The sequence below is a fragment of the Petaurus breviceps genome, unplaced genomic scaffold, assembly GCF_028583685.1.
Source record: "Petaurus breviceps papuanus isolate PSGF00001 unplaced genomic scaffold, PetGlider_PUasm1.0 129, whole genome shotgun sequence".
Lineage (NCBI taxonomy): Eukaryota > Metazoa > Chordata > Mammalia > Diprotodontia > Petauridae > Petaurus > Petaurus breviceps.
Genome location: NW_027185665.1, coordinates 9,785,369 through 9,798,482, shown reverse-complemented (window position 1 = coordinate 9,798,482; position 13,114 = coordinate 9,785,369). Strand labels below are relative to the sequence as shown.

The 13,114-nt window shown below is 39.9% G+C and overlaps 1 pseudogene; it reads right to left on the bottom strand.

The window, feature by feature from the left end:
* Positions 1-9,882: 9,882 nt before the first annotated feature.
* On the bottom strand, positions 9,883-11,291 carry LOC138173589 (PITH domain-containing protein 1 pseudogene; annotated as a pseudogene).
* Between the last annotated feature and the right edge of the window lie 1,823 nt (positions 11,292-13,114).

Below are 13,114 nucleotides of genomic sequence, written 5' to 3'. Positions count from 1 at the left end.
ATCATGTTCTTCAGCAATCATGTGGTATTCCAAAGGAACGTGACAGAGCAGATCTTTTATCGCTCTAACTTGTCCAGATTTTTGCTTTTTTTTTTTTTTAAAGAAAACTGACATATAAACTTAGATTTCCTTTTTCTATGCTTTGATCTAGCTTTTGGGGACAATCCTGCTGCTTCCTGTCTGTGGGAGGGAAATCACCACAACTCAATTTCCCCTGTGTTTGACAGGTAAACACAGGAAGATAGGACACAGGCATAGAGAATTCCTGAGTTTCTGAGATGTCACTAACAGTAGTTGAGACACTTTGGCCTGAGCTCACATTTTTTCTCTGAAGAGCATGGCTTTCTTTGTATGTACTGCTAGACACTAAATAGCTGAAAGAAAAGATTACAGTGCCTAAATTTATGCTATTTCCTAATTCTTCAGATGTAGGGCAACAGCTAATTTATTTAAATAAATGGGAAGAAGGCAGTTTAAGAAAGACTAATCAGAATGAAAGCCTGAATTACAGATTTTTTTTTTTGCTTTTAAAAATTATTTTTAATTTATGGACTAAAACAAGTATTTCCATAACATACACAGTATAATGATAAAAAAAAGATTACACATGAAACTGCAAACCTTGCTATTCCTTTAAAATATATAAACATATATAAATATTTTATATATAATAAATATATAAACATATATAAATATTTTATATATAATAAAGTTAATATTTTAAAGTACATTTTTGTTTGTTTTGCTGTTAGGTAGATCGAGAAATGACAGCTACCCCCAACAAAATGCTTTCAAGGAAAGCTCCAGTTTCAGGTCACTTCTAACTCTATGATGCTTATTTTTCCTGATCTCTGGAGATGGTGCTAACTCCAGCTTCTTCCTCTTAATATTGTATTTTAAATGCCCAGAAAATTGAAAGTGTGTTATCATGAATTCAATTACTTTCTATCAAAATGGATTGAAGAACATGTTCCCAAGTGGAAATGTATTCCATTTATTTCCTGGTCCATAAATCAAATAGTTTCTGTCTCTGGCTTCTTACTCCTTGGTCTATATTTTCCTGTGACCTGTTTCATCAGGTCCTGGTTCACCTTGGGGTCTTCTTCCCAGGTCTTCCTCTTCCTCCAGAAAACCTCTTCTAGCTCAAGTTCCTCACCATAAGTTCTTTTCTTTTGCCTTTACCAGAATGTCCATCTCCAGTTTCTGATCTTCATAATTCCCACATCCTCCAAATCTCCTAATTATCTCCTTTTTCAGTTTAAGTCTTTCTCTTCCTTCAACTAACCAAGACTTTTCAAACAAAGGCAAGGTGACCACTTCTCAGGTATGTTTGGATTTAATTGAAAGGATTTTTGTTGTAATATAGACAGGTTGGACCAAATGACCTCTGAAGCCCCTTCCCTCTCTAAGATTCTGTGATTCTCTCGGAATGTGGAAATATCCTTGGGAAAAACAAACAAGCAAACAAAACCATGTGGACTCCTAAAGTGTGTGCAGTTTTAGTATTTTTTCTCTGTTGCTCTGGGGACAGGAATGAAGAATACCCTTTAAGATCTATCTCTGTGCATATACATGTAATTAAATTAAACAATGCCATCAAAATACTGTTTATATCCTACTGAAAAAAATTCTATATGGGCAAAATAAAGACACATTCCTTAGCTAAGAAGCTATTGGAAACCAGTGGAGTTAAAGGAACAGAGGGCAGCTGAAGTGAGTTGCAATCAGTCAATCAATAAGCATTTATTTAGCACTGATTTCGAGTCTAGCACTGTGCCAGAAATAAGAAACAAAAATTCAAAGATTTTTCAAAGCTGGAGAAACAGTCTCAAGGGACTTATATTCTAGTCTAATCTGGTGGCTTCCCAGGAACTGCTACGCTGATGCCGATGTCTGTAACCTTCCCCAGTTCATGCCCTTTACCTCTCCTCAGTTAATTGTTCTGCCATTAGCAGCTGCATCAATAGGGGAACTGGGGTCTCAGTGCTTCAGTATCATGCCATTTCAGATTCCTGAGGAATAATTCTAATTGAGGGTCGAGGGCAAGGGGGTCCTCCCTTTAGAAAATGGGAGCAGGAGGATGCAGGGTGGAGAAAGGACAGAGTTTTACTCAGAATAAAAATATGAATCAAATTGGAGACAGGCAATTTTATTCATAAAGAGAACATCATAATAATGGCTTACATTTATATAACACTTATGGGCAGTTAGGTGGCACAGTGGATAGAGTGCCAGTCCTAGAAACAGGAGGAGCTGAGATCAAATGCAGCCTCAAATACTAGATGTGTGATTCTGGGGAAGTCACTTAACCATGTAATCCTATTTGCCACAGTTCTTCATTTGTAAAATGAGCTGGAGAAGGAAATGGCAAAGCACGCCAATATCTTTGCCAAAAAAAAACCCAAACGGGGTCACAAAGAGTCGGACAAGACTGAAACAACTCAACAACAAAAATATAGCACTTTCTCTGTGCCAGGCACTGTGTTAAGTGTTTTATTATTATTATGATCCTAACAACAACCCTGGGAGATAGGTAGTATTATTCTCCCCATTTTACATATAAGAAAACTGAGGCAAACAGAGGTTAAATTATTAGCCCAGCAGAATGTGAGCTCAGGTCTTCCTGACTCCAGGTTCAGGGATCTATCCACTAAGCTGCCTGGAAGAGAGGCTAATATTCAGCCTTTTTTTGCTCATTTGCAAACAGATCCTTTGTGAGAGCTGCTTATTATCTGTTTTACAATTCACCTCCAGTGAGTACTGGCAAAGCAACACCCTAAAAGGCTCTATCTTCTGATTATTTCTCTTTCTTGAGGTGAATCTTTCCCTCCCAAACATTTGGTCACTATCTGCTACTGCAATTACACCAGCAACCAGAAATCCCGCTGCTGGGTGCCTGGGGATGCCAGTTGCTTTTTGAAGTTCCTCTGTTGTGAAGAGAATAAGAGCCAGCTGGGATCTGGGTTTTTAGATAAATTTAGACTGCCCAGAGCATACATTCAAATCAGGCAGCCCTGAATTGGGATACAGGATGAGTTTATAAAGGCAAAAACCACAACTGGAGAGGGGAGCTAGCGTAAGCAGTGACATACAGAAGCCAAGAACAGCCATTGGCTGGATCTATAGCTCAGGGCTAATTTGGGAATCATAGCGCAACATGTGACAGGGGTCACTCCTATACCAGGGTGGAGGGTACAAGATGGAGGGCACAGGGGCAGTGGAATTCCCTGAACAGGCTGGGGTCATGGAACAGGTCAGGGTCATGTTCTGGGTGAAGGGTGTGGGGGATCCTGCTTGGTCAGCATCCTGGGTAGAGGACCTTGCTGGGTCAGCATCCCAGAATAGAGTGATCTCTTGCATGGAATAGACTTGCCCTATGATCTCTATTCAGACTTGCACCATAATCCTTATATAAAATGTTTCTTCAAGGCTTTTTGATTTAGGGAAGTACTAACTTAAGGGACTATGCCTTTAAACTGTTACAAGCAGTTACAGGATTTAGGATAGAGACAAAGATAAATATAAAGGGGCTTAATGGTGGGCTCCAAATCAGGTAGCATGTGATTTGGGTTACCCTACAACACCACAAGACCTCGTCCTAAAGTAAAAGAGACATAAGCATGAGGTGGCCCCATCCCAGACACAGACTTTCCCAGGAACCCATGAATTCATGACCTTCTTCCCAGTGGGGGAAAAAGGCACCCACTCCAACACCCTGAGAGTGATTCTTCACCTCAAGGCCAGCAGGAAGAGGAGGCCTGAATCGTAGGGACTGCTTCTTTGATAGAGCCATAGTTTCAGCTCAGCTACCAGTCCTCCAAGGCAAGCAGGAAGCAGTCAGAGGATGGTTGGGCATCCTTTGATTTAGGAGTGAGCTAGTAAATCAGTGCATTGACTTGCAGAAGTTTAATTAGTATTTAAGTAGAAGGAAGGCCAGGCATCATTACTGGTAGATTCAAGACTAACCATGAGCTTATATTGCCTTTGTACAGAATTGATTTTATCCTCAGGAAAAAAAAGAAATTTTCCAAATAATCCTTTGCCACACAAACTGCCATTGTGTAGGTAACCCAGAGAGTCTTCCCCTATGTAGGTCATGTGCTAACTAGATAGGAAAGTGGATGGAGGTAGGAGTAACTGTAATATGTCCCTGTCTCACCCCACAGGCATCTTGGTACCTGCCCCAGAGAAGGGACAAGTCAGTTCACCAGAAAGGCAAGTGTGTAATAATTTACTATATTTTTTTACATTCATTCGTTCGTTCGTTCGTTTGTTTGTTTGTTTATTTATTACATAGTAATTTCAGATACAGCCTCATTTCTGCAAAGGTGATTGATCTGAAGCTGTGCCATCCCTCCGGTCCAGGGGTTCTTACCTTTTTGTGTGTCACAGATCCCTTTGGCAATCTGCTTAAGCCTTATAGGTCTCCTCACAGAAAAATGCCTATCATGAAATACATAGGATTACAAAAGAAATCAATTATATTGAAGTAAAATAGTAAAAAAATTTTTTTTTGGTTTACAGACTACCAAACTAAGAACTCTTGATAGCTGAGCATTTCAGACCTGTTGGGATCCAATAGAGCCACTTTACAAAATTCATTCCAATCATGTGACCACAAGGAAAGAAAATATAGCATGAAACTATGAGACATGTTAGATGCATTAGCATCATTAAATCACAGGGCCATAGATTTAGAGGTCCTTCATTTTACAGATGTGAAAACAGAGAGGTTAAGTAACCATTGCCCAAAGTTGCCTAGATAGATAAATGATGGATCTGGGATTTGAGCCAAGGTCCTGGAGCACCAAATACAGAACTCACCCGCTACATCCATCATATTGCCTCTCAACATCTGGATTTGTTGTTTTTAAATCATTTCAATCATGTCCAACTCTTCATAACCCCATATGGGGTTTTATTGGCAGATATACTGGAGTGGTTTGCCATTTCCTTCTCCAGCTCATTTTACAGGTAAGGAAACTGAGGCAAACAGGGTTAAGGGACTTGCCCAGGGTTACACTGCTAGAAAATATTTGATGCCAGATTTGAACTCACAAAGATGAGTCTTCCTGACTTCAGGGTTGACACTCCATCCACTACAACCACCTAACTGCCCCAAAAATGTATTGCACGTCAGAAAATTGAGAAAGCAAATATAACCCCTTCCCATCAAATCTCTATGGCAATAACACTGGGCCTCAACTCCTACAAACTATTATTTTGTGTCTTCCTGGAAGTACTTCTTTCTAACATGGTAAAATGATAGCTAGAGTGTCAGTCAGAAGACCTGTGTTCTAATCTCAGTTCTGCCAGCTTCATGAACTTGGCCTAATCATGTGACTTGTTTGACTCTAAGTCTTCTTATTTGTAAAATGTAGGAGTTGGGGTAGATCTTGTCTAAGGATCTTTTAGCTCAAAAATCCTCTATTAAAGTCCCTAATTACAAGCTCTAACATTTTACCTAAAAATTTCTAGTTACCCAAGAATAAAGCACATTTCTCCTCATTGGTGTAAGTTAAAATCATTCCACATCCATTAAACTCCATCAAGAAATAAGCCAATCCCTTTCTGACCACTTACACCATTTATTGCCTATATCTGGACACTGATTTGCTCAACAGTTTTATGATTCTAGTACCATTTTTGTCGTTCAGTCATTTTCCATCATGTCAGACTCTTCATGACCCCATTTTGCGTTTTCTTGGCAAAGATAACTGGAGTGACTTGCCATTTCCTTTTCCAGTTCATTTTTCCTGATGAAGAAACTGACACAAACAAGTGACTTACCCAGGATCACACAACTAGTGTCTGAAGCCATATTTGAACTCACAAAGATGAATCTTCCTGACTCTAAGCAGAGCACTCTCTCCATAGATATTGCCTTGATATTTACAGGTGCCATTAGTAATGATTTAAAATGGAAATTACTATTCTGCAGCCTGGCCACCTGTTTACCAAACATCTATGAACTCTCTCCTACTCTGAGGCATCCTGGATCATAGATTCATAGGTTTATGGGTCATACATGGGTATGGTGACTTGACTTGGAATCCAAGTTGCTGGAACTGAAGGTGAGCCCTGCCATTCCTTGCCTGAGTGGCCCTGAACACTTCTCTGTAATGAATATAAACTGAGAAGGGTTGGACCAGATGAGCCCTTGCAGCTCTAAATCTTATGGTCCTAATAGTTTTTTTAACCAGGTTGCCAAGAAGTTCCTAATTAACTAAATGTTCTCCTGCATTTCCTAATAAAATATTTTTTCAGAAGAAAAATGATTCTCAGCTAAATATTCTCTCCTTCCTTTAGAATTACATCATCACACTTACTAGCTAGCTGTGTGACCCTGGGGAAGTCACTTAATCTTTTCCTGCCTCCATTTCCTCAATTATAAAATGGAGATAATAATGGTACCTATTTCCCAGGATTGTTATGAGGATCAAATGAGATAATATTTGTAAAGCATTTAACACAGTGCCTGGCAATAGGCATTTGATAAATATGTATTCCCTTCCCTTCAAAATTCGTCATTGTAAAATTTTTTAAAGGCTCATTAGATCTATTTTCTTTATATTTTAAGTATCAATGCGGGGTAGCTAGGTGGTGCAGTGAATAGAGCACCTGCCCTGGAGTTAAGAGTACCTGAGTTCAAATGCAGCTTCAGACACTTAACACAAAAACTAGCTGTGTGACCTTGGGCAAGTCACTTAACCCCAATTGCCCTCCAAAAAGGAAAAAAAATTTTAAAATAAAAAAGTATTAATGAATGATTACTATTATTGCTAAGAATGCCTTATGTTTGTATAGCATCTTTTAGTTTCTAAAGTACTTTCACATCCATTATCTGATTCTCACAACTAATTTATAAAATAGATAGTGTGAACATTATGATCCTTGTTTTAGAGACAAGGCTCCCCAGATCCAGAACTGGAAAGGACCTTCGGAACCATCTAGTACAATCTCCCTGATGTGAGGCCGAGGCTACATGGATTGTAAGTGGCAGAGCTGGGACTTGAACCCAGGCCAGTGAGCTCCAAATCCCCTACTCTTTTTCCTGGGCTAGTCTTGTCAAGAATATAAATGACTCGCTCAAGGTTGGTTATACACCTCAGTAAATGGTAGAGCCAGGTGTGGGATTCAGATCAGACAACATACAAAAAGACCTTTGTAAAATGCAATGTGCTATTCAAATATAAGTTATTATTGTTATTTTTGCCTTCGGCGCTTCGTGCAGCAAGCACTCAAGGTGGGAAACAATCGATGCATACAGAAAAACTTGGCAAAAGTAATGCCGCCATGCATGGTATGCTTTTATTTTGAAGCTGGAACTCAGCTAGGATCGAGTTAGAACATCAAAACAAATATAGGCACCTGTTTTCCTCCCTTGAGCTCCTTCCTTGAGCCGCAGTTTCCTCAACTGCCAAATGAGAGCATTGAACCCTGGCCTCTGAGGACCCTCTAATCCCAGGTCTCTGAACTCTCCTCCAAAGACAACTCCTTGCTTGAACTACCAAGCAGACACAAGTTGGAGAGTAGACAACAGGATAATGAATTGCCCATTTACACTTTAGCACAGCATTGCATTTTAACCAGTCTTGTAGAGTCAACTCTGAACTACTTGCAAATTTAATATTTTTTTCTTGTCTTCCTCAGGCTCTAGTGAAATCTAAGTATTTCAAAAAGTTTATAAACTTTAATTTTAGATGGACAGAAAACTTTTAAAATTTAATTTGAGTATTGGGCACACCAATGAGGATGATGATGTTTGGATTAAGCTTCCAGGACCCTTAACAGACTATCTCTAGGCCTTTTCCCCACTCCCCAAGCCTAAAAGTGTTTGCATTTTCAATAGTCAGTAAGCATTTGTTAAAAAGAAAGGCAATAACCCTATCCTTTTCGAGGAGCCCACAGTGTACTTAGGGGAGACAACATAAAAACAGCTCTCTGCAAACAAGATATGTACAGGGCTAATTAGAGATAATCAACTGAGGTGATTTGGAAGATGCTAAGTGGTGCAGTGAATAGAGCACTGGGCCTGGAATCAGAAAGTTCAAAAGTGATATCAGATGTTTACTAGCTGTGTGACCCTGGACAAGTCACTTAACCCCTGCCCGAATAAAAAAAAAAGGAAGAAAATAGCAAACCACTCCAGTATATTTGCCAAGAAAGTCCCATGGACAGTTGGTCCATGGGATCACAATGAGTTGAGGGAAAAAAAGTTTGGAAAAGGCTGAGGTGGCCTGTTTATGAAAAATTTGAAATGCAGACTAAGACTTTAATCTCACCTGAACTGATCAAAAGAGTTAAGAATACATACACTGACACAGTTTAATACAGAAATACATTTCACTCAAATAGGGAATTAGAAGGAAAAGGGGGAAGGGAGGGGATTAGAAGGAGGTTACTTTTAGGGAGGAATTAGCCCCAAGCAAAACAAATTCTAAAGATGTATAATATATATATATATAGCTCTTTTTGAGGTGGCAAAGAATTGGAAACTGAGGGAGTACCCATAAATTTAGGAATGGATGAACCAAGTAGGCTATATAAGTGTGGTAGAACATTAGTATGCTGTAAGAAATGATGTAGGGGATGGTTTCAGAGAAACCTGGGGAGACTTGTATGCACCAATGCATGGAAGTAAACATTATCAGTAGAACAATTATTTATATAAAGACAACAATATCATTAAGACAAACAATTTTGAAAGAATTAGGAATTCTGACTAATGTAATGACCAACCATTATTCCAAAGGTCTAATTATGAGACGTGCTACCTACCTCTGATAGAGAAGTAGAGGGCTCAGAGCACAGAATGGGAATTTGTTGTTTTGTTTTGTTTTGGGATGTGGCCAATGCGGAAATCTGTTGTGCTTAAAATTTTGTTTTGCTGTAACATGGGTTTAGCTTTTCTTTCATTCTCAATGGAGGGAGGAGGGGGTGTGGTTGGGGTGGAAGGGTAAGAAGGAAGATTTTTACTGATTTAAAAAAATAAAATGTAATTTTAAAAAGAACTGCAGCATTATCTGTCCATCAGTATATCATTTATAAAAGATTCATGCATAGTTTTTACAAATGTGTGTGTACATAAACCTGTCTGAAAATGTGACTCATTTTCTAAGGTTCCTTTCAATATATAATGGAAATAGAAACTATGACATAATACAGTAATTGTTTATAGCAGTCATTGCTATCTTTACAAAGCCCAGTAGTCTTTTCAGAATATAGAAAGTAGGTGGCTATGTTGTTTGATATTAGTAGAAGCCATTTTGAAGCCATTTTTATACATTAGAAATGATGAATTATTTTATATATTGCCTTGACAAAGGAATTTATCACCCCATGAGCATTGATACCCATATATTGTAATGTTAAGAAATCTAGAAGAAGGCATTCCAATATACTAAGTGATCTAATTATGGATAATTAATGGGAGAATCTTTACAATATCCTATAAGACAGGATGCACTGGAATCTGTATCAAAAAAGAAAGTACCCACCTAGATGAAAGCCAGGCTCCATTGACATAGTGACCATGTTTTGAGTCTTAGTTACATTACTATTCCAGTTCTCTGGATGAGAAAATTCCCCTTTCTGAAGGAGATTATGGGATTTAGAGGTTAACTCATTCTATATGTTATTAACATGCACTTGTAATTTTTTTTAAATGTTAGTAAGAGTCAAGATAAGTTACAGATAGAAAACTGGCTTCAATTAAATTCAGGGAAATCTAGATTCATCCTACTTCCACTGTCCAGTTCCAGGTCCGACTACTATCCAGTGCTGGCCTTTTCTTGACCACTCTGATTTGAGGATGGAGCTTCTGAGATCCTCACAGCATCTCTTCAGGATGTTTTCACCTGGTTTGGGCCAGTAGTGTGATTTTGGGTTTTCTTTTTTTTTTTTTAACATCTGATGTGGATTTATTAGGAAGCTTCTTAGTCACAGGGAATAGAAAGCTGTGCACAGAAGAGCTCAAAAATTTCTGATTTCTAAGAAGCATTAAGCATCATGCCATAAACAATGCTTTTCCTAAGTCCTAATGTCACCACCAAGATGGCCATACCCAAGTGAACAATTCCAGCACACAATGCCCCTCAGGGGTGGGTTACCAAAGGCAGGAAGAAAGGGTGCAAAGCTGTAAATGTGATCAAGAGATTAGCTTTATAGCTACAATCCCAGGAAACTTCCAAGAGGGGGGAGCAGCTACCTAGTAGACCTGAGTGGCTTAGCCACAACAAACACAAAATATTCACAGGAACAGAAGGGAGCAAGCAAGGAGAAGTGTTTCAAGATGGAGATCTTACTGGCAAATGCCATGAACAAAATTTCAAGATCTTGGAATGCTACAGGCAACCCAGTAGTGGTAATCACTGATTTTTAAAAAGGTCACGCGAAAGTCCTGCCACAAAGGGATAAAAAGAGTCCACAGCCACATCCAAACTGGGAAATTGAGGGCTATCCATGACTTCCAGATGTCCAACAGGCTCAAGACCCAATTTTCTACAGTGCCCAAAGTGCCAAAATGTCCTCAACAATCCAGTGGCCCTTGCCAATGGTTTGGTGGCCTCAGTTTTCAAGCCCCCAGCAACAAAGTTCTGGGGAAGTTGCAATAGCCATATCTCTCTCAAGCCCCATCTTTTTCCTTCCAAAAAGGTTGTCTAACATTGACACACAAGTTTCTGTGGGAGCCCCAGCTTGCCTTTAAGAAATGAAGTGTGTCTGTGGGGTGACCTGCTGGACCTTGTGACCTGCTGGATTAGCTGATGCTTCATAATTGCAGATAGTCACCTCCTGTCACCGCATCTCAGTCCATTCTCCTCTCAGTCCAATATAAAACACCTTTGTGGTGTCAGCGCCAAAGTTTTTTTGAAATATGAATAGAGAGATGATAGACATTTGAAAAACGAGAAATTTTTGTAGCATATTCTAATTCTCCAGTGAGGTCTCGCTTTAGACTAAAAGTCTGATCAGGTTCTCGGTCTGTATCATCAAAAGACATTTGTGGAATGTTTTTGAACAGTCTCGTCTCTGAAGGATGCGAGTCACCGTCCTCTCCCATAATAATGATTCCTTTCAATTTAATATTATCCGTAAACGGAACATTAAACAGCAACTCTTCATCAGCATTACTTTCTACAAACTTGGTGCGGTCGGCCCGTTCCTCCCACGGCTTGAAGGTGCCGCGGCCGCTGCCCTCGCAGGCGCTCCAGGTCGATGCGCAGGTAGAGGCCGTGGGCCAGGCCGCGCTGCTCCGGCGGCTCCTCGTGATCCGTGTGCCCCTGCGACATGTCCCCGCTTCGGCCCAGTTACACACCCACTCCACCGAACAGTGAATGATTTGGGGTTTTCTTTGTTTTCTTTCTTTGTTTTTGGTCACAATTAATAAATAAGAAAATATCCAGGACGTTTTGACCCTGAACTGAGGAAAGCTGGAGTGGGGATGGGGAGAGGAGAACAGGAAAGCATCTTCAAGAAGGACCTATGTTGGACTATTTTAAAGAAGAAGTACCTGTGTCACAGGCTAGATAAGAAGTGCCAGACAGACATGAGGAAAGAGCCTTGCTTTCCTTCCTACTCTCCCCCCAAACAAGAAGAGCAACTAAAGATACCAGTTGGACCAAGGTCTGAACTAGGACTGGACAGTAAAAGCAAGCCGGACTTGTCAAAATAATGTGACCTCAGTATCAGGGACCAAAAGGGATGACAGAGGGCTGTCCAGCGCCTGGTAACAAAACAGAGTTAGAAGAAGCCTAAAAATTAAAAAAAAAAAACAACCTAAGATTATTAATTTTTTTTTCTTTTTGGAGGGCAATTGGGGTTAAGTGACTTGCCCAAAGTCACACAGCTATTAGGTGTTAAGTGTCTGAGACAGGATTTGAACTCAGGTCCTCCTGACTCCAGGGCCACTGCACCACCTAGCCAGCCCAGAACCTAAGATTATTTTCTCACCCCTACATTTTATAGATGAAAAACTAAGTTCCAGCCAATAGTAATTGGTAGAGTTCAGATTCAAAGCCAGCGCTAGTGACTCAGAGCTCTTTGCTCTATGGCACAGAATATTTACTTCTTTAAAAACTTTCATTTTTAACTACAAGAGTAGCACTAGGGTAGAGTAAATTAAACTAATTTTAGGATAGATAAAAACTGACTACTCATCTCTACCTCCTGCTTCCGTGGCTTCCTTTAAGTCTCAGCAAAAACGCCATCTTTACATAAAGTCTTTCCCAGCCCCTTTGATTTCTAGTCCCTTCCCTTTGTTAACTGTTCCCTAATTTACCCTGTCTATAACTCATTTGTACTATGTGTTTACTCATTGTCTCCCCTCCCCCAGCAGATTGTAAACTCCTCGAAGGGAGGAATTATCTTTTGCCTCTTTTTTGTATCCTTAGCACATAGTAGGGACTTAATAAATGTATATTGAATGATTGGCTATACCCCTGAAACGTTTCAATGGTATGTATTCTGTGTTTTGAGATTTCTTCACATTTAAGTTTAACCATACTCATAAACTGACAGTGTAAACCTTGCCTAGCAGACTTTCCCTCTTGTTAAGTTGATGGAAGGAAACGATCGAAGGTATCAGAAAGTTAATGGATGATTGTTGAATACAGCCAGGGGAAGGTCCTCAGCAATGAACAGGAGCAGGGACCCAGACTGGGAAATGGGGAAGTGTTGTCTTGATTTTCAAAAATAAAAAAGGGAAAATTGTGGAAGATGCAGGCTGTAGGCTAATGTTCTTGCTGTGGATCCCTGACAAAATTCCAGGATCGGTGTTTGTAAAGGGAAGAGAATTCTGGGCTTCTATTTCATATCCCTGGGACGTGGGGGGCAAGGAGAGCGTTCCAAGAATAGGGAACTATAGGGAGCAAAGGCAGGTAAAGGTGAGCAAGCCAGTTTGTCTACAACATTTGAGTACATAAAGAGGAATCACGTGAGATAGGATTAGGAAAGTAGGTTGGAGCTAGATAATTTTAGAGGTATGGGGGCATAGTGTGAGGAATTCTTGTTGGCACAGCACCCTAGGGACTACTTAGCCATCACTGCCCCCAACTCCAGTCTCAGCGATGATGGTTATGGAGAGGCAAGGGCAGAGCTTCTCAACCTAAGGGAG